We start from the raw sequence: 21999 nt of genomic DNA, 5'->3' as shown, positions 1-21999 counted from the left end.
TCTCTTTAGAACAGGCAGACGTTTATCACCTAGGCACTTTCCCACTGGGACCTCAATCAAAGGGGAGAGATGGGGGAAATTCCCTTTAAAAAAAACCCCAGCTTTATTGAGGTATAAGTATTGATATACACAGAACTGCATATATTTAATGTATACTATTTGATGACTTTGGACAAATGCAAACACTGTGATACCATCACCACAATCAAGGTAACGGTTGTTTTCAACACCTCCCAGGCTTTTCTTATTCCGGCTTTTAACATTCTTTTATGCTCTCCTTTGAGAAGGTTTTTATTTTTTTCATTTTAAAAATTATTTATTTATCTTTGGCCAAACCGCGAGGCATGCGGGATCTTAGTTCCCCGACCAGTGATCGAACCCGGGCCCCCTGCAGTGGAAGCACAGAGTCTTAACCACTGGACCGCCAGGGAAGTCCCGAGAAGGTTTGTGCACCTTCACAAAAAATGACTCTCCAGCTCTCCGTAACTTTACAGATAGGTTGGGTTTTTGCTTGTTTGTTGTGTTTTTGTTTTTGTTTTTTTGTGGTACGTGGGCCTCTCACTGTTGTGGCCTCTCCTGTTGCGGAGCACAGGCTCTGGACGCGCAGGCTCAGCGGTCATGGTTCACGGGCGCAGCCGCTCCGCGGCATGTGGGATCTTCCCGGACCGGGGCACGAACCCGTGTCCCCTGCATCGGCAGGTGGACTCTCAACCACTGCGCCACCAGGGAAGCCCATTAGCTGTTATTTTTTTATCGAGAGGAAATTCACGTCAAATTAACCATTTAAAAATGCTGGAGAGGGTGTGGAGAAAAGGGAACCCTCCTACACTGTTGGTGGGAATGTAAGTTGGTGCAGCCACTATGGAGAACAGTATGGAGATTCCTTAAAAAGCTAAAAATAGAATTACCATATGATCCAGCAATCCCACTCTTGGGCATAGATCCAGAAAAGATGAAAACTCTAATTTGAAAAGATACATGCACCCAATGTTCATAGCAGCACTATTTATAATAGCCAAGACATGGAAGCAACCTAGGCATCCATGACAGATGAATGGATAAAGACGACGTGGTACGTGCACGCGCGCGCGTGCATGCGCGCGCGCGCGCACACACACACACACACACGTGCCACGGAATACTCCTCGGCCACAGAAAAGAACGAAATAATGCCACTGGCAGCAACAAGGATGGACCTACAGATCATCATACTAAGTGAAGTAAGCCAGAGAAAGACAAATATTTTATCACTTATATGTGGAATCTAAGAAACAGTACAAACGAACTTATTTACAAAACAAATACAGACTCACAGACATAGAAAACAAACTTCTGGTTACCAAAGGGGAAAGGAGAGGGAGAGGGATAAATTAGGAGTTTGAGATGGACAGAAATACACTACTATATATAAAATAGATCAACAAGGACCTACCGTATAGCACAGGAAACTATATTTTATATCCCGTAATAAACCATAATGGAAAAGAATCTGAAAAAGTATATATATGGATATATATATATGTCACTTTGCTGTACACCTGAAACTAAGAAAACATTGTAAGTCAACTATACTTCAATAAAAAGTTTTGAAAAAAATAAATTAAAAAGTAATTTAATGATTTTAAAGCACGCAATTCAATGACATTTAGCACGTTCCCCAAGCAGCGCAACCATCGCTCTATCTAGTTCCGGAAAATATTCATCACCCCAAAGGAAGCCCCGTACCTGTTAGCAGACACTCCCGTTCCCCTCCCCACAGCCCCAGGCAAGCACTCGTCTGCTTTCTGTCTCTCTGGATTTGCCTGTTCTGGACATTTCCTAGAAATGGAACCATACAGTGGGTGACCTTCTATGTGTGGCTCTTTCACTCAGAGTCACATTTCGAGGTTCATCCACAGGGTGGAATGTATCGGCTCGTCTTTGCTCTACGGCTGAGTAAGAATCTGGTGAGTGGATGGAACGCATTTTGGTTATCATTTTTCCTTTTACTATTACAACTGCCACTACGTCTGCTATTATTAGTACAACTGCTGGGAATGTTTGCACAAGAGGATGGAAAACTGGCTGGAGAAAGAAAACGGATGAACTCAGAGGGACACACATGTGGGTTCAAATCCCAAATCCCTCACTGTATAGGCCTGCAGTCCCATGGCACTCACACCCCTGATCTGGCCTCAGTGTTCTTAGCTGCAAAATGAAGTTAATGATCCCCACTTCAGTTTGTTTTTATTCAATTTTAATTTTTCATTTTTAAAATGTGGTAAAAATGTACATAACATTAAATTTCCATTTCAGCCATTTTTAAGTGAGTTCAGTGGCACCAAATACACTCACAGTGTACAACCGTCGCCACCTTCCATAGAACTTTTTCAACTTGTAAAACTGAGACTCTGTTCCTACTACACACCAATTCCCCATCCCCCCAGCCCCCAGCCCCTGCACCCACCATTTTTCAGGGACAGTGACTGTATTTTATATCTTGATAGTGGTTTGGGCATCTAACTGTCAAAACACAGCTCCCAGTACATTTAAATGTGTCCATTTCATTTCACTGAACCCACATTTTAACACACAACAAAAAAGAAGGAACATGAAGTTTGAACTCTAGGTAATGATGCACTTGCTGAAATATTCAGGCGGAAGCATACTGAAGTCTGCAACTGACTTTATTTAATTTATTTTTTGGCTGTGTTGGGACTTCATTGCTGTGTGTGGGCTTTCTCTAGTTGCGGCGAGCGGGGGCTACTCTTCGTTGTGGTGCGTGGGCTTCTCATTGCGGTAGCTTCTCTTGTTGCAGAGCACGGGCTCTAGAGCGCAGGCTCAGTAGTGTGGCGCACGGGCCTAGCTGCTCCGTGGCATGGGGGATCCTCCTAGACCAGGGCTCGAACCCACGTTCCCTGCATTGGCAGACAGATTCTTAACCACTGCGCCACCAGGGAAGTCCCTGCAACTGACTTTTAAAGGCACCCCAGTGACTTCCCTGGTGGCGCAGTGGTTGAGAATCCGCCTGCCAATGCACGGGACATGGGTTCGATCCCTGGTACGGGAGGATCCCACATGCCACGGAGCGGCTAAGCTCGTGTGCCACAACTACTGAGCCTCTGCTCTAGAGCCCACGTGCCACAACTACTGAGCCCGTGCCACAACTACTGAAGCCCGCACGCCTAGAGCCCGTGCTCCGCAACAAAAGAAGCCACCGCAACGAGAACCCCGCGCCCGGCAACAAAGAGTAGCCCCTGCTCACCACAACTAGAGAAAGTCCGTGCACAGCAATGAAGACCCAATGCAGCGGAAAATTTTAAAAATAATTTAAAAAAATAATAAAGGCACCCCAAACACCCCAAGTGGGTTGATGGATAGCTACGTGATAAAACAGAGTAGAATGTCAATGGTTGAACCCAGGTAGTGTGTATGTGGGCAGTCACTGTGACATTCCGTCAACTTCTCTGTGTGTCTGAAACATTTTCATAATAATATGTTGGAGGAAAAACTCAGCCTGTAACAGTCATCTCACCCTCAGTCTTGTTAGCCTCTTCAGTTACTAAAAAAAACCCTCCAGGCACCTGGCAAAACGTGTGTGGGAAGAGAGGTTTTATTTAAGGAGTCACTGGGATCGGTAGTCACAGTGCTGCAGAGCGCGTGTGTCACTGTCGGATCTCTGAGTTGGGACCCTTCTCTTCTTTGGAAAGAAGCTTCCAGCAGTCCCAGCCTTAGTGGGAAGTCTATTCGGCCTTCCTCTGTGGCAGCTGTCTCCGCCGTTTGAGGTAGTATGTTTCTGACACCCACTCCCACATGTGTTTTTCCCCCGTACCACCAAGCAATTCTCCGGACACCAGCTGGGTGCCTTGCAGTTCACTCAATAGAAAAGATGCAAAGTATTTACATGGGAAGGGGCTCGGAGTTTTCATACTCTCTTCTCTGAGTAGCATCACCCTCCCCAAATCTCCACGTGTTCACCAGCCCGGAAGCTCTCCGTTTAAACCCCTTCCGTTTGGGGTTTTATGGAGGCTTCGATACATAGGCAAGATTGATTAAATCACGGCCATTGGTGATCGATTCAACCTCCAGCCCCTCTCCCCTCCCTGGTGGTTGGGGTTGGGGGGAGGGTGGTGAGACGGAAAGCTCCAACCCTCTAATCACATGGTTGGTTCTCCTGGCAACCAGCCCCACCCTCAGGTGCTTCCAAAAGTCACCTCATTAACAAATTCAGGGGCTATTGAAAGGGGTTTGTTAGGAATATCAAGACACCTTTATCACTCCTATCACTTAGGAAATTCCAAGGGTTTTAGGAGCTCTGTGACAGAAACAGGGAAAAAGACCAAATTATATTTCTTCCTATAAACCACAATATCACAGGTAGACAGTGAGCAGGGGTCCTGGGCTCAACCTATCATATAGTCCCATGTGTGGGACTTTTCCTCTTGAGTTAAGGCAAAGATGCTTTGCCTCCTTTGTTTCCTGCCCATTCTCACAGCTTGATTTCTCTAGTCTTCCCTTCCGTTCCAAAAGCTACCCAGTATCTTGGTAATAAATTCCTTCCTGGCCAAAACTAACCAGTTGTTTTCTGTTGCTTGCAGACTGAGACTCTGAGTTGATACACTGCGAATCAGAGCACAATCGCTGCTACTTCTACTAACTAGCCTTACTTCAGGGCTCAGTGTATATAAAAGGTTTCCAGCCATTGATCAACGTCTTACTCTGCTCCGGCTGCTCTAACAAAGAAGAGGCCAGGTGGCTTCTGGGCAACATGTATTTCTCACAGTTCTGGAGGCTGTCCAAGACCGAGGTGCTGCTAGATTCCATGTCTGGTGAGGGACCATTTTCTCTCTCCACCATATGAGGAAACCAGGACCCTCATCAGAATCCAACTATACTGTCACCCAGATCTCAGACTTCCCAGCCTCCAAAACTGTGAGCAATAAATGTTATTGCACTCTGTATAGCATTCTGTTAGAGCCGCCTGAACAGACTAAAACAGGACAGGTGGCTCTTTGCCGTCGGGCTGTCCTGCACTGCCCTGCACATTGCAGGGTGCCTGGGAGCAACCCTGGCCTCCATTCGCCAGAGGCCACAGCGTCACTCTCCAGTTGTGACAATCAAAAACGTCTCCAGCATTTCCTGGTGTCTATACTTGGGACCCTTCTCTTATTACTGTGGATTCCATGAGCCTGTGGTAATTATCCAGAAGATCCCAGGGACTCTAATTACCCAGCTGGTTCTAGGAGCTCCTGGTGCAATTACCCAGCTGGTGGTTCCTAAGGCTATACCATGATCCCCTAGTTGCTTCTAGCTACTCTACATACTTCAGTGACTGTACATAATTATGGGCCAATTCCTAGAACCCTGCCATAATTAGCTGGCCTTTTATAGAAATCCAATCATAATTACCCAGACGATTTATTTACTAAGTAGAGTGCCATGGAAGCTTCTAGTATTTAAGCCCCTCTTCTGGGTACCAGGGACATAGACAATACACAATACAGATTCAGGGTTCCATCTGTCTCCCTCTGCAAGAATATAATATCCTCAAGGGCAGGGATTTTTGTTTGTTTACTGATGGACCTCAAGAACCTCAAACAGTGTCTGGCACACAGTAGAGGATCAGCAAATGCTTATTGAATGAAGACATGAATTTGTAGGATAAAAAAAACATTTTTCCGGAACTTTCCTGGTGGCACAGTGGTTAAGAATCCGCCTGCCAATTCAGGGGACAGGGGTTTGATGCCTGGTCCGGGAAGATCCCACATGTTGTGGAGCAACTAAGCCCGAGCGCCACAACTACTGAGCCTGCGCTTTAGAGCCCGTGAGCCACAACTACTGAAGCCCGCACGCCTAGAGCCCGTGCTCCGCAACGAGAAGCCACCGCAGTGAGGCGCCCGCGCACCTCAACGAAGAGTAGCCCCTGCTCACCGCAACTAGAGAAAGCCTGCACGCAGCAGCGAAGACCCAACGCAGCCTAAATAAACATTTTTCCTTCAACCTGGAAGGGAATTTCTCCACTGCGGCCACAAGAGGGCGCTCAAGATACAAGTTAATTCTTTGCAGCTCCAGGTGGGCGGTCTCTGCCCCTCAGCCTCCAGGACCAGGGCCAGGTGACTGCCCTCCCAGCCCCCCAACTCTCTCCAACGCCTCAACACATCCTTTCTCCTTGAGGAGCCTCCACCTCCCCTTCTGTACTGGGAGATGCAAATGCCTGGAATGAGCTGCTCTGAAGAGCAGAATGGACAGAAAATGCATGCACTTGAAGGAGCTTTAAAAACTACTGCCTGGGTCGAAACTCATCAAATGATATACATTAAACATGCGCAAGTTTTTTAAAAAAATATCAATTACACCTCAATAAATCTGTTAATAAAGAAATAAAATTTAAAATGACACCGAACTATGTCGGAGAGCGGGTAATTTCCCCTGTACCCCTGTTGACTAATTGTGTCTGGACTAATAATAAAGGAGACACAAGGCAGACTAACAGGAGGAAAACAACTTTTAATTAGTTCGCACAGAGGACTCTTAGAAATAGGGCCTCAGGGCTTCCCCGGTGGCGCAGTGGTTGGGAGTCCGCCTGCCGATGCAGGGGACGCGGTTCGTGCCCCGGTCCGGGAGGATCCCACATGCCGCGGAGCAGCTGGGCCCGTGAGCCATGGTCGCTGAGCCTGCGCGTCCGGAGCCTGTGCTCCGCAACGGGAGAGACCACAGCAGTGGGAGGCCCGCGTACCGCAAAAAAAAAAAAAAGGACCTAAGAAGTGGCTAAAGCCGGCAGCTTTTATACTTTTTAGACAAAGAGTAAATTGGTGAGGAATTGACAGTACAAAGAAACTTCGGCTTTGGATGTTTAGTTGAAGAATCTAAAGAGTTTGGGCTTGGCTAGTAAATTAGTAAAGCAACAAGGTTTGTTTCTACAGGCTTTTTGGCTCCAAATTCCCTGTCTCTGAGGATAAGGGCGTCCTTCTACCTCCAGATGCAGGAAGGGTACCTCTCGTATAAAAGACACTTTCAGGGAGACACAGGTCAGAGTGTCCTCACATCAGCTGCTCCTCCAGCAACTTTAACACTACATAAACTTGTCTATGGTGGCATATTTTGGGGTGGCCCACCCTAGCCTCAACAACAACAGTGCAAATCCAACAGCAGTGCAAATCCATGAGGCTAGCACAAGAAACTTGAACATCCCAGTACAATCAACAAAATAAGAACAATCAAAGGAACCGACAATAATGCCATCTCCCAAGGCAGTAACGTGCTTTAGAAAAAACTTACCGGGCTCCCTGGTGGCGCAGGGGTTAAGAATCCACCTGCCAATGCAGGGGACACGGGTTCGAGTCCTGGTCCGGGAAGATCCCACATGCCACGGAGCAACTAAGCCCGTGCGCCACAACTACTGAGCCTGCGCTCTAGCGCCCTTGAGCCACAGCTACTGAGCCCGCGTGCTGCAACTATTGAAGCCCAAGCACCTAGAGCCCGTGCTCTGCAACAAGAGAAGCCATCGCAATGAGAAGCCCGTGCACCGCAAGGAAGAGTAGCCCCCACTCGCCGCAACTAGAGAAAGCCCGCGTGCAGCAACAAAGACCCAACGCAGCCAAAAATAAAAATAAATAAATTTATTAAAGAAAACACAACTTACCGACCATATACTTCCTTGTTCCCAGAGAAGAAAACATGCTCATAGAGGTTATCATGCAGCAGCGTCATTGTGTCCGAATATCAGTGAATATGAAAGCAGGATGAGTTCCACTAAAAATCAAAGCAGAAATAGGAGATGACTACAGTTAACTAAGGTCATGAGGATGGGGTCCTGACCCAACAGGACTTGTATCCTTACAAGAGGAGGAAGAGACACCAGGTACCTATCTTTCTCCGTGTGCGGGCACAGAGGGTAGACCACACGAAGACACAGGTAGAAGACAGCTGGCTGTCTGCAAGCCAAGGAGAGAAGCCTCAGGAGAAAGCAATCTTGCCGACACCTTGATTTCAGGCTCCAGGACTAAAGACAATAGATTTCTTTTAAGCCACCCAATCTGCAGCGGTCCTAGCAGAGGATGTAAATATCAAAGATCAGTGCAAATGCCAGCTCTGCTTTCAGCTCTCAGGGCTGTAGTAATTTCCTGTGGTTGTTTTAACAAATGACCACAGCCTTTGTGGCTCAGAAAAACACCAATGTATTGACTTACAGCTCTTGAGGCAAGAAGTGTAACATGGGTCTCGCTGGGCAGGGCTTCATTCCTTCTGGAGGCTCCTGGGGAGAATCTGTTCCCGTGCCTTATTCCAGCCTCTAGAGACGCCTGTATTCCTTGACTCGTGGCCCCGTCCTTCATCTTCACGTCTCTCCCTGACTCTCCTGCCTCCGTCTTTTAATAAGTGTCCTCGTGATTACATGGAACCCACCTGGTTAATCTAGGCTCATCTCCCCACCTCAGGATCAGCTGAGTAGCAACCGTGATTCCATCTGCAACTTTAATAGCCTCTTGCACGTAATGGAACATAGTTACAAGCTCTGGGACTTTGGAAGTGGACATCTTTGTGGGGGGAGCATTTTTCTGTGTACCACAATCTGCAAGAGGTCCCATCACCCGCACAGCTGCTGTGTGACCTTGTGAAGGGGATATTTCCCCTCTGGCCTCTCATTTCTTCCTCCGACCTGACAATAACCCTTTCAGTTGTATCAGGCAATTTTGAACAAATGATGGAATAAAAAGTGTCACAGACCCAGTGCAGACCTGGAAATTGCTTAACGAATGCTAACTATCCTTGTTATCATTAATGTTAAATATATAAATCGGACACTTGATTACATTTCCATCACCCTACTTGCAAACACCCCCACCCCTGCCCAGCATCCACCAACCCAAAGCCTCGAGGCCCAGCTTCCTTCACTCCTCAACCATTTGAGCAGTGAAAGACCCAGCTGGCCTGAGTCTGCATGGAATTCCACTCCCCCTTTCCCACTTGAACTGAACTGAAATGGGATCTCGGAAGAGGGTCTGAGCGGAATGAGATGATGATATTCACGAAAGGAACCTGGTCCATCTCCTGGATTCTAGCAGCTCTCTGAAACATGGGAGACACAAACTCGCAACGTGCCCATCTCCCTGTGCCTGGTGGGGATCCAGCTACAGGAGAAACCTGGAGGAGAAGCAGAAACCGACCCCTAACCCAGCCCCAGAGCGTCCCACCACGTGGAGCCCATCGAAAGGCTGCAGGATGAGTTCAGGAGAGGAGGACTCTTACCCAGGGTTTTGATATCTTAAAACAGCCTTTAATCCTGGATAAAACCCACCCCACACTCGTTAGGATGGCTACTATAAAATATACCCAGACAATAACAAGTGTTGGATGATCCCACTTATATGAGGTTCCTAGAATAGTCAAATTCATAGAAATAGAAGGTAGAATGGCGATTGACAGGGGATGGAGGAAGGGGGGTGGGGTTTGGTTGTTTAATGTACAGAGTTTCAGTTTTGCAGGATGAAAACAGTCCTAGAAACGGATGGTGGAGATGGTTGTACAACAATGTAAATGTCCTTAATTCTACTGAACTGGACACTTATAAATGGTCATGATGGTACCTTTTATGTTATGTGTATTTTACCACAATAAAAAAATGGAAAAAAAGTGGATAAAAGGAGGCAAAGTACAGTGGTTCTCTCTGGAGTATAACTGATGGGTAATGCTTCTGTGCGCTGTTCTGTATTTTTTGAATATTCCACAACAGTCGTGAGTTTATCTGGAAATTTTTTTTTTTTGCCAAAGAGAAAACCACAAATGCTGGCTGATTTATTCACTTAGACTCTTAGCAGTCACTTTCCTGGGCCTATGTTGCGTTCTGGGGACAGAGATGAAGCAGCTTGTGAATTAGGGTAGGGGACAGATGTGGGAAATGTCCATATTATCTAGGCATTCTGTGATGTGGGATCTGACGGGAGGCAGCAGAGGGCGCTGCGGAGGAATGAAAAGGAAACTCCTACTTGAGTGAAAGGTTTGGGGTTGTGTTTGGGAAGGTGATGGGAACGGACACCAGTCTTAGAAGGGATCTTGGTACCGTATCTGTTCTCATTAAGCCTGTGCCTTCAGCGCCCTACAGGTAGCAATTACTTACGTATTTATTTTTGATTATCAGAGCATCACATACCAGTGGAGAAAAGAAACACTTTCATGAATGAAATTAAGACCATTAACTGTCCCAATATCCTGGGATAAACCACAATGGAAAAGAATATGAAAAAGAATGTATATACGTGTACAACTGAATCACTTTGTTGTACAGCAGAAATTAAAACAACATTGTAAGTCAACTCTACTTCAATAAAATAAATTTAAAAATAATAAATAAAAATTGATTGTACAAGTTTCAAAATAAATCACAAGGAGAAACCTAGCTATTCCTTCAACAAATGTCTGACATCGAGCAGGTACCCAGGAAAGATCTATTCATTGGATGCAAAAAAAAAAAAAGAGCATTAATTGTCCATTTGGAAAAATAAAACAATTAGATTCCTAATTTACACCATATGCAAAAATTAACTCCAGTTGGATTGAGAAACTAAATGTGGAAAAGAATCTAGGAAACTCCTCCTCGGTCCTGGATGTTATAAAGTTATTCTTTGGATGTTATAAAGTTATGCTTCTATAGCATGTTCTCCTTATTTAAACAACACAAAACACTTTTTTAAAAATGTATTTATTCATTTTTGGATGTGTTGGGTCTTCGTTGCTGCACACAGACACTTTCTCTAGTTGCAGCGGTGCATGGGCTTCTCACTGCGGTGGCTTCTCTTGTTGAGGAGCCTGGGCCCTAGGCACACGGGCCTCAGTAGTTGCAGCGCGTGGGCTCAGCAGTTGTGGCTCGCGGGCTCTAGAGCGCAGGCTCAGTAGTTGTGGCGCACGGGCTTAGTGGCTCTGTGGCATGTGGGATCTTCCTGGACCAGGACTCAAACCCGTGTCCCTTGCACTGGCAGGCAGATTCTTAACCACTGCGGCACCAGGGAATTCCCATAAATACTGTATTGACCTTGATTTGATACCTAGCAATACACTCTGGGATCTTTCCTTACTGGCACGTAGGTTATTTTCAAATACATTTCTCCATCATCTTCTAATTTCCACAGTGGTCGATGAGAAGTCTGATGTGATTCTGAGCTAGGAACAATTACTTTAAAAAATTTACAGAGGAAGAAGCAGACGCACAAAGAGATTGATTAACTTGCTCAAAGTACAGAACTTATAACTAGCAGAGTCCAGAGTCATACATAGAAATCTAGTCTCTGGAATTGTATTCGATGATAATGCACTATATGCTTCCCTATACTTCCCATATTCTGTATGTATCTATTCATCTATCAGCATTCAAAAATATTTACTGAGGGCTTCCCTGGTGGCGCAGTGGTTGAGAGTCCGCCTGCCGATGCAGGGGACACTGGTTTGTGCCCCGGTCCGGGAAGATCCCATATGCCGTGGAGCGGCTGGGCCCGTGAACCATGGCCGCTGAGCCTGTGCATCTGGAGCCTGTGCTCCGCAACGCGAGAGGCCACAGCAGTGAGGGGCCCGCATACCGCAAAAAAAAAAAAAAAATTAAAAAAAAAATATATTTACTGAATATCTACTATGTGCCGGTTACTGTTCTAGATGCAAGGATACAATGGGAAACGCTACCAAAAAAAAAAAACCTCTAGAGATTAGAATAGCAATACATTCTAGAGGGAGACAGACAGTAAAGAATATTAGTAAGAAAATACATAACAAGGCTAGTGATACATGCTGAAGGAAAATTAAAAAACAGCAAAAGATAAATATACAATCTGGAGGTGGTGTAGCAGTTTTAGAAAGGATGGTGGTCTGGGAAGGTCTAAGTGAGAAGGAAACATTGGAGCAGGACTAGAGGACAGGACGTGGTGAGGAGCCACGTGCATCTCTGGCGGAAGAACATTCCAGGCAGAGAAAACGGCATGTGCAAAGGTCCTGAGGCAGAAGCATGCTTGGTGTGTTCTAGGCATAGCAAAGACACCCACGTGGCTGAAGCAGAGCCAGTGAGGAGATACAATGACAGAAGATGCAGAGCCCTGTAAGTCTGCCCGCGATGGCAAGCCCTGGAATGATTCTGAGCAGAGTGATACAAAGTGGCTAGTTCTGGTTGCATTTTATTGCCAAATTGTATTTTATTATCCGCGTGCTTTATTCCATGGAATCAGGCTTGTATTTTGGAGAAAGATCCCATTTTTAAAAAAATTTTTATTATTTATTTATTTTCCTTTTGGCCGCACCGTGCAGCATGTGGGATCCTAGCTCCCCCACCAGGGATCAAACCTGTGCCCCTGCGGTGGAAGCACAGAGTCTTAACTACTGGACTGCCAGGGAAGTCCCCCCGCCACCCCGTTTTCTTTAAATTGAGATACAGCTGCCATATAATATTGTGTAAGTATTGTGTAAGGTGAACCACATACTGATTTGATACGTTTATACTGAAGTATGATTGCCATTGTAGTGTTGGCTAGCACCTCTGTTGTGTCACATAATTATAATTTCTTCTTGCAGTGGGAACATTCAAGATCTAGTGTCTTAGCAGGTTTAATGTTTAGAATACCGTTTTATCATCCATAATCACTATACTATGCATTAGATCTCCAGGACTTATCTACTAGTTGCAAGTTTGTATCCTTAAACAACATCTCCCTATTTCCCTCGTCACCACCATTCCACTCTCTGTTACTATTTCACTTTTTTTAGATTCCACATATAAGCGATATCATACAGTATTTGTCTTTCTCAGTCTTACTAATCTCACCTAATATAATGCCCTCAAGATCCAACCATCGTGTTATGGCAAATGGTAGGACTTCATTTTTTCTGGTAGCTGAGTAGTATTCATATATACAGCACATCTTTTTTTTTTTAATAAGTGATTTTATTTAATTTTGGTCGAACCACATGGCTTGCGGGATCTTAGTTCCCCGACTAGGGATTGAACCCGGGCCCTCAGCAGTGAAAGTGCAGAGTCCTAAGCAGTGGGCCACCAGGGAAGTCCCACACCACATCTTTATCCATTCATCCATTGATGGACACTTAGGTTGTTCCCATATCTTGTGCATGTTGTGAATAATGCTGCAATGAATGCAGGAGTGCAGATAACTCTTCGAGATCGGGTTTCCGTCTCCTTTGGATAAATACCCGGAGATGGGATTGCTGGATCCCATGGTAGTTCTATTTTTAGTTTTTTGAGGAACAAGAGATTTGGTTTTCATGAATGGACTGGTGTATTATATATATGGAAACAGTGCCAACCATTTCAGGAGAACTGCCTTCAGTCCCCTTGTGGACATCCCGGTGTGGACACCCAGACATCATTCTTGCGCCTCCATTCCGAGGGCTGTAATTGGGAACGGGTGACGTACCCCTCAGACCTTCCCTCTCAAAGGAGACAGACCAGGGTCTTCCTTGGCAGCCTCCTCCCGGCTCTGGGGACTGGAGGTCGACAGTGAGCGTCTCTCCCTGTGAAGACCTCTACTACTGCTCTGCTCAGCGAGGCCTCCGCCCAAAGCCAAAGTCCTATTTTATCCCATAATTTCCCAGGAATAATAAAGCGTTCCATAGGGATCAGCTTTTGGCTAGCTTTTCTCGGTTGCCTCGTCATCATTTCTGTAAGATCCACCTTTTTCCTTCAACAGATTTTTACTCGCAAGGAAATGACTTCCGAGAATGACAGCCACAATGCTGGCTAGTCACTTTCTCTCATCTAGATCTGCCCAAACTCCAGAACCGAGCTTGGCCGGCATCCCTAGTGCTTTGGCAGCCATGGCTGTGTCCGCCCTCCCCTATCTGCCGGGCTTGGCCCCAATTCTGGGAGGAACTGTTAAGTTTAACGGGGTGACACTGCTGCTTGGTTGAGATTAGACCAAATGGGGGAGGTTAAAAATGAGTAGGGGAAGAAAGACAAATACCATATGATATTACTTATATGTGGAATCTAAAATATGCCACAAATGCACCTGTCTAAGAAACAGAAACAGACTCACATAGAGAACAGACTTGCGGTTGCCAAGCGGGAGGGGGTGTGGCGGAGGGATGGATTGAGAGTTTGGGATTAGCAGATGCAAACTATTGCATACAGAATGGATAAACAAGGTCCTACTGTATAGCCCAGGGAACTATATTCAATATCTTGGGATAAACCATAATGGAAAAGAATTAAAAGAATGTTAGAAACCCAAACCAAACAAAACAATAACGAGTCGGCAGGGGAGGTTAGGGGGCTCTTGCAATAATCCAGGTGACAGCTGACGTGGTTCAGACCAGGGTTGTGTTAGCAGAAGTGGTGAGATGAGATTGCAGTTCTGCAATTCTCTCTCTCTCTCTTCCTTCTCTCCATCCCTCCCTCTGCTCTCTCTTCCCCTTAATGGGACTCCAGTTACACATATGTTGGACCTTTTTAGCATGTCCCATACTTGTCTCATGCCCTTTATTTTATTAATTGAGGTAAGTCATGCCCTCTTCTGAATATCTATTCTTCAGTCTCTCTGTACCTCTGTCTGGGTAGGTCTCTGAGACCTATGTCTCAGGTCACTCTTTCTCTCTTCAGCTGAGTCCAATTTGCTGTTAACTCCATAGTTGAGTTCACAGTTTCAGTAACTACATGTTTCAATTCTAGAATTTCTATTTATGTTTTCGTATTTTCCAGTTCTTTGTTGAAATTTCCCATCTTGTCATTTATTTGTACATAGTGGTTATAATTATTTGAAGCCCAACGTGGTCTATTTCTATTACATACTTTTTCCCCCCTCTGGGTTCTTTGGGCTAATCTTAACCACCTGATGCCTTATTGCTTTTGATTATGTGCCAAAAATTGCGTGTGATGTTTTTGGGGATACTCTGCCACTCTGTACGGTTGTTCTCCTCCAGAGAGGATATATTTTTGCTTGGACTAAAGACCAGTCCTTTTCACTTTTTAAAACTGGGTTTCTCCCCTTCTGAGGTCTTGCTAATGCCCAGATCACCTTCATCCCAGGATGTGACCCTTCAGGGATGTTTATGGGGTACTTCCTCCTGAGGGACCCTTCTGCCTGATGCCCTCAATTTGAAAATATTGTTTAATGCGATGGCCAAAAGTTCCACCCAGCTTTTCAGTCTCTTCTCTGCTGCTTTTACTTTTAGTAGCAGCAAACTGTCAGTGTAAACCTATCCCCAAGTGATAAATCCCCCTCTCTTGGTTTCCTTCCCCTTTTGTAACTTGGAACCATAAACTCTGTCTGCTTTGGAAGCTCTCCAAGGCTGACAAACAGATGTTCTCTATGCTTTTTCTCTGTTTTTGTTTGTTTTGTTTTATTTTTTTGCAGTGGGAAGTTTAATCTAAAACAACGTAGTCAGACATTTCTGGGAACCAAACTTCCATCAGCATTTCTTTTCAGCCTAGTTTCCATTCTTGAAACCGTGCGTTTTTAAAAAACCCTTACAGCTATCACCCTACCCCAAGCAACTCAAGTCTTCCCTGGAGGGCAAGAGCTCCTTAACTGGTCTATACACACGGTTTTGTTTTAATAACTATAAAAATGTCCATTTATATTATATATTATTGCTAAATATAGTATCACAGTAATAGGTGAGAACATAGGGTCCTCCCAGGTTGAAATCCAGCTCCAACACTTACCTGACACACAGCACTAATCACCCTAGTTGCCCCTCTGAGCCCCCCTGTCCTCATCTATAAAACAGATCGACTCCTCTACTGACTCTTGTGAGAATTAAGAAAACTATCCATATGGAGGACTCAGAACGGGGACTGGCACATAACAGGTGCGCAGAAAATGTAAGCTCTTACGTTTATCGCCTGCTCCAATTCCGTCTCCATGAAGTGGCCGTATATATATCTTAGACAAAAATCTGATTATGCCAGGCTTACGTTGAAAACCTTTCCCGTTGGGCTTCCCTGGTGGCGCAGTGGTTGACAGTCCGCCTGCCGATGCATGGGACACGGGTTCGTGCCCCGGTCCGGGAAGATCCCACATGCCGCGGAGCGGCTGGGCCCGTGAGCCGTGGCCGCTGAGCCTGCACGTCCGGAGCCTGTGCTCCGCAACGGGAGAGGCCGCAGCAGTGAGGGGCCCGCGTACCGCAAAAAAAACAAAAAACAACCAACCTTTCCCATTATCCTAAAGATCAAATCCCAAATCTTTACGTCGCCATTTACAAAGCCCTGCACATTCAATCCCTATGGAAGCATCTCCTCAATGTCCTCCAGTTTCCAGTGCTTTGGGAATTGTGTCAACTTCTGAGAACTTGCAAAATTATTTCCTGACTCAGGGCTAGAGTCAGGATTCTGCCTAGATTCTCCTCAACTCTCAGCTCTGCTGACAGTTCCTCCATCCTCACACTCCTACTTAAGCTCAGCATCATGGGGGCGCCTTCCCCGAGGTCTGCACTCAAGGTCAAGTCCCCTTTTTACACAGAGTCATAGCCACTTTTTCCCTTGGGGCGCCTACGACGTGAGCAGCTATGGCTTACCACGCACCACACTTTCATGGCTTCTCATATATTGTGTTATCACTGCCCCACAGCTGCCCCACAAGACACTGTATACCAGACTTTCCTACACCCAGCTGTGGACTCGTGATGAATTCTCATCAATGGAATGAGAGCAGAGGTGATACCTGCCACTTCAGGATTTTTTAAAAAAAGAAATGGATGTGGGGCTTCCCTGGTGGCGCAGTGGTTAAGAATCTGCCTGCCAATGCAGGGGACACGGATTCGAGCCCTGGTCCGGGAAGATCCCACATGCCGCGGAGCAGCTAAGCCGGCGCGCCACAACTACTGAGTGTATGCCACAACTACTGAAGCCCAAGTGCCTAGAGCCCGTGCTCCGCAATAAGAGAAGCCACCGCAATGAGAAACCCGCACACCGCAACGAAGAGTAGCCCCCGCTCGCCACAACTAGAGAAAGCCCGCGCGCAGCAACGAAGACCCAACGCAGCCAAAAATAAATAACTTAATTAAAAAAGAAGAAGAAGAAAGAAATGGATGCGTCATTTTCACTCTCTCATTCTCCTTCCCCTCTCTGGTAGCAGAGTACTCCAAGATCTTAGTGGGTGCTGGGGCCAAAAGTTGGAAGAATCCTGGAAGCATGGGTCACCCCATGGAGGAACTCCAACTGCCGAGCTGGGGGCACCCGTACTGAAGGGTTACGTGAGCGAGAAATAAGACATTCCACTGAGACAAACTACTGAGCTTTTGAGGTTGATGTGTGGGGGAAAAAAAATCTAGTGTTACTAGAGGTTAGCTATCAGCCCTGCAATCACATGATTTTTGGAGACCTTTGACGTGTGTCTTCCTCATTAGACTGGGAGCTCCATTAATTTGCATAATCCAAATGTTCGGCACAGACTCCGGTCCTTAAGAGACACCCAATAAATATGTATTTGTTGAAACAACAAAAAGGAAAGCGGCCGACTCACACCTCCCTAGGAAGGCGACTCGCTTCAGGCCCCAAGTTCTACATGAGACAGAGCCGGCATCACAGTATCATTTACGTCTAACTCCTGTTGGTGCTCAGAGTCCCCCTCGCACCCTAGGGCCAGCCTTGCCAATCTGGATGCGGTGTTTGGATGGGAGATTCAAGTCGGGCATGAGTGTGGTTGGACCAGTCCTCCTCTCCCACACCCCCAGTCAAGGGAAGGAGGAACTAGGTCATGTGGATGAACTTTCCATTAAACCACTTAGTAAGAAAACCACAAGATGGTTCGGATTGAGTCTCTGACCACCACAGCCCGTACATCTGCCTGTTGGCAAGGCTGAGTCTTGGGCAGGCAGCATCGTGCCTGCCGTGTTTACTTTTTGGTTTTCCATTGGTGAGTTCTGACATGGCAGGAGGGGATCTCTGGGCTGGGGGACCAGGATGCTGAAAATCCAGGTCCTTCCCTAGACCATAGTCCTGGTTGGATCGATGCTATGGGACCTTAGTCTATGATTCAAGGGGGAGCGGAGACTATGGAAAGAAGGTATTGTCTACCCAAGCCTCAGGCTCCCCTGCCCTGGCCTTGAACCAGGGGCTTAGGGGCTTAATCAGATATGGATTCTGAGTGAAGAATGGAGCCCTTTAAACCTGGATTTCTCTACTAGGCCACAAGAGAGGAGGGAGAGGAGGGAGAGGAGGCCACAATCTTGAGTCTGGGCCACAAGATTTGGGTACGAGAGAGTAAGTCTGTGTCCTAAAGTGCTAAGGTCTATACTGGGTCAATGCAGCTGACTCTCACCAGCAGAGCCGGAACTGGATAAGAAAAGGCTGGGATGGCGAGCGTATCTGTGGAGTGCTTTTGGCGTCTAAACTCTCAAGTGCTTGGACTCCGTGAGACTCTAGGTTTTTTTTTTTTTTTTTTTTTTCTTTGGCTGCACCAAACCATAGTTCCCTGACCAGGGCTCGAACTCGCGCCCCCTGCATTGGAAGCATGCAGTCTTAACCACTGGGCCACCGGGGGAGTCCCGTGAGGCTCTAGATTTGATCCCCTTCTAGAAAGCTACTCTAGAGTCATTTTCCTGGGTGATCCAGACTCAGTGTCAGACCAGAAGAATTTCAGGACCCTCTGGGGCTGGGAGCTGTCCAGGTCTGATGAATTCTGTCTGGATAGAGATGGAAATCCTGAGCTCTGGGATAAAGATGTCACCAGAATCACCCAACTACCCATAGTACACGGGAGCAGGCAATTCAGGCCTCCGCCAGTCACTACGGCAGCCGAAGCCACGGCTGGCGATTTCAGGCTGGACGCCTATCCAGAGGTTGCCCAGTCTCAGGTCCCGCCCGTCGTGTTCGGATCAAGGGGGAAATGGATGGGCCACGTGGAGCCCTTCGCAGAGACAAGAACAGAGGGCGAGGGAGGTGAGGAACCAACCCCCCTTCACACGGCCACCCCCCTGTCCTCTGGTTGCTCGTGACATCCACCTTCAGCTTAGCCAGCACTGGGCGGGTTTCCGGAGAGAACGTGGAAATGCATGCCTTTAGCGTTCCTCAGAACCCCAGTGTAGCTGGTTCCTTCTAGTACCGAGGCGTCCATCAGCTCCAATGGTGCATCAGCCGGAGGGGTCATAATGACACGCTCCTTTGCTATCCATGCTCCTGGGAGGCGGCTACCCACAAGGAGCTTTATTGTCTGGTCTCCCTTGCATCTGCTTGTGACTGTAGTAAGTAAATATAGCCAAGCAAGTTGGGCAGAAATAACGTGTATCACTTCCAGGCCAGCGACTTACAGGTGGACATACCCTTTCTGCTTTCTCTTTCTCTTTCCTTTGGTTGGAAGCAGAGGACACTGTTGCCCACGAGGATGGCGGGGCCACAGATGGAAGAGGTTGATGTTCCTGAGACCTCCTAAGACAGGAAGTTCAAATCCTTCCCAGGAAGACCCACATTGGTCATGAGGAAGCAACAGACTCCCTTTGTGTTAAGACACTGGTATTTCAGGGCTGACCTGTTACAGTGGTGACTGTTACCCCTCCTTCATATCACAATGGTAGTTAAATAATTGATGAGTAGCTAAGTAATTGATTGAGTCTAACCCCTCATTGGATGGAAGCTCTGCTGAGCACAGGGACCGTATCTGTTTTGTTCACTTCTGTACCCCAAACACCAAGCGCATGACAGGCAATGACTAAATATTGGTCAACTGGCTTCTGAAGAAAGGGAGCTCACAAAACTCACATTTATGAAAGTTTATGGGGAAAGGGACTTGTCCAAGGTTGTTGTAGGAGACAGAGGAAGATCTCATTCCGTCTGACTTCTCAGCCCACGCTCTGCACTTCTTTCAATATCTTAACAGCCAAGTTTCCACTACACACCTACTCAGAGTGGCCAAGACCCAAAACACTGACACCAAAGGCTGGCGAGGACGTGGGGCAACAGAAACTCGCATTCATTGCTGGTGGGAAACGCAAAAGGGTACATTTTGACCATTTCGCAGTTTCTTACCAAACTCAACCTGCTTACTACCATATGACCCAGCAGTTGTGCTCCTTGCTATTTACTTAAATGAACTGAAAAGTTATGTGACCACCTAGAGGGGTGGGATAGGGAGGGTGGGAGGGAGGGAGACGCAAGAGGGAAGAGCTATGGGAACATACGTATATGTACAACTGATTCACTTTGTTTTATAAAGCAGAAACTAACACACCATTGTAAAGCAATTATACTCCAATGAAGATGTTAAAAAAAAAACAGAAAAGTTATTTCCACACAAAAACCTGCACACAGATGTTTAAAGTAGCTGCTTTTTCATAACTGCCAAAACTTGGAAGCAACCGAGATGCTGTTCAGCAGGTGAACAGCTAAATAAACCGTGGTCCGTCCACAATGGAATATTATTCAGTGCTAAAAAGCTACGAGCTATCAAGCCATGGAAAAACATGGAGGAACTTGAAATGCTTATCACCAAGTGGAAGGAGTCAATCTGAAAAGGCTACAGGCCGCATGATTCCAACTCTATGACAGTCTGGAAAAGGAAAGACGATGGATACAGTAAGAAGATCAGCTGTTGCCAGGGGTTAGGAAGGAGGGAAGCATGAACAGGTAGAGCAGAGAGGAATTTCAGGGCAGTGAAACTACTCTGTACGATACTGCAGTGGTGGACGCATGGCATTATACGTTTGTCCGAACACATAAAACGTACAACACCAAGAGTGAGCCCTCTTACGCTAATACGTATAAAATAGATAACTAATAAGAACCTGCTGTATTAAAAAAAAAACAATTCAGAAAAAAAGAAAAAGAGTGAGCCCCCATGTAAACTACGGGCTTTGGGTGGTTATGATGTGTCGATGTGAGTTCATCAGTTATAACACGTGTACCACGCTGGTGCCAGCGTGTTGATAATGCGGGAGGCTGTGCATGTCTGGGGGCGGGGGGTGGACGGGAAACCTTGGTATCTTCTGCTTCAGTAGTTGTGGCTCACAGGCTCAGTAGTTGTGGCGCACGGGCTTAGCTGCTCCACAGCATGTGGGATCCTCCCAGACCAGGGCTCGAACCCTTGTCCCCTGCATTGACAGGCGGATTCTTAACCACTGTGCCACCAGGGAAGGCCCCTCTTCTGCCCAATTTTGCTGTGATCCTAAAACTAGTCTAAGAAATAGAATTCATTTGCGAAAAGAACCAAATTACCCATCTGACCTTGACGGTGGGTCACGGATGGTGTTTCAGATAAGTGAGCAGCGGTTTGCTTGCAAAGCTACTGAAACATCTGTTATGCTAAGAAGCAGCCCTCACTGCTGATGGGGGTGGCGGTGAGAAGGACAAAGCTCAAGGAAAGGAGTTACTTCCCTTTTTCTGAGAAAATCAACAGGAAAACCGAGACATACTTGGGGTTAAGCTTCCGCACATCCTACCCTGCATGTCTGTCTGTCGAGTTGGGCTCCACTGCCTACCTGTCTGTCGAGTTGGGTTGTTTCGGTTCCTCTGTTTGCACGTGCTGGCCTGCCTCGCTCTGTCCCCTCATCCTCCTTGGAGAGCTTCCCTTGGCGATGAGCATGCCTGGGCTGCTTTCTCCCCGGGCTCTGTGATTCTGCCCTTGCAAGGACTTTCAGATGCTAATGATGGATGGTGACCATCAATCCTCCTGGGAACAATGGGCTCCCACTGATACCCCAGGCTTGTGATGACCTGTGAGCATGGCCAGCTAACCCCAGTCCTCTGTGGGGCTCAGACGGGCTGTTTTAAGCTTTTTACCCAGGTAGTCACATGTATGGGAGGTCCACCTTAGGTTCTTGGGGACACAGAGAGGCCCTCCAGACTCAGTGGGAGAGAAGGACACGGACAGAGACAGAGAGAGAGGAAAAAAAAGGAGAGACAGAGAATTTGCATAAAGTCAGACTAAGCGAGACAGAAGAGAGGAAGAGCCAGAGACAGATGTACTGACTGAAGGAGGCCTCTACTTACTTCAGGCACCGAGGGAGTGTTTAGAGACGCTCCATCAAGCGTGGCGGCTGCTACCCACAGGTGTCTGTGGATCAATCTACACAAAGCCAGTCTCAGCCGCCATGTGCTTC

The 21999-nt window shown here is 46.8% G+C and overlaps 1 long non-coding RNA gene across 2 annotated transcripts in view; it reads right to left on the bottom strand.

Annotated features, from left to right (window-relative positions):
* LOC137214926 (uncharacterized) overlaps positions 1–21999 on the bottom strand; it is a 29579-nt gene extending 7580 nt beyond the window's left edge. The window contains exons 1-4 of one of the 2 annotated variants that reach the window (XR_010939084.1): positions 21890–21999; positions 21379–21540; positions 7845–7981; positions 7622–7731 (exon numbers count right to left, since the gene is read on the bottom strand). This is a non-coding gene — a long non-coding RNA (uncharacterized lncRNA). The remainder of the gene's footprint in view (positions 1–7621; positions 7732–7844; positions 7982–21378; positions 21541–21889) is intronic. The other variant, XR_010939085.1, reaches the window with a different exon arrangement.

Source organism: Pseudorca crassidens, chromosome 20, assembly GCF_039906515.1.
Source record: "Pseudorca crassidens isolate mPseCra1 chromosome 20, mPseCra1.hap1, whole genome shotgun sequence".
In the NCBI taxonomy this organism is placed as follows: domain Eukaryota; kingdom Metazoa; phylum Chordata; class Mammalia; order Artiodactyla; family Delphinidae; genus Pseudorca; species Pseudorca crassidens.
The sequence above is the reverse complement of the archived record's forward strand: the minus strand, read 5'-3'. Positions and strand labels throughout refer to the sequence as shown.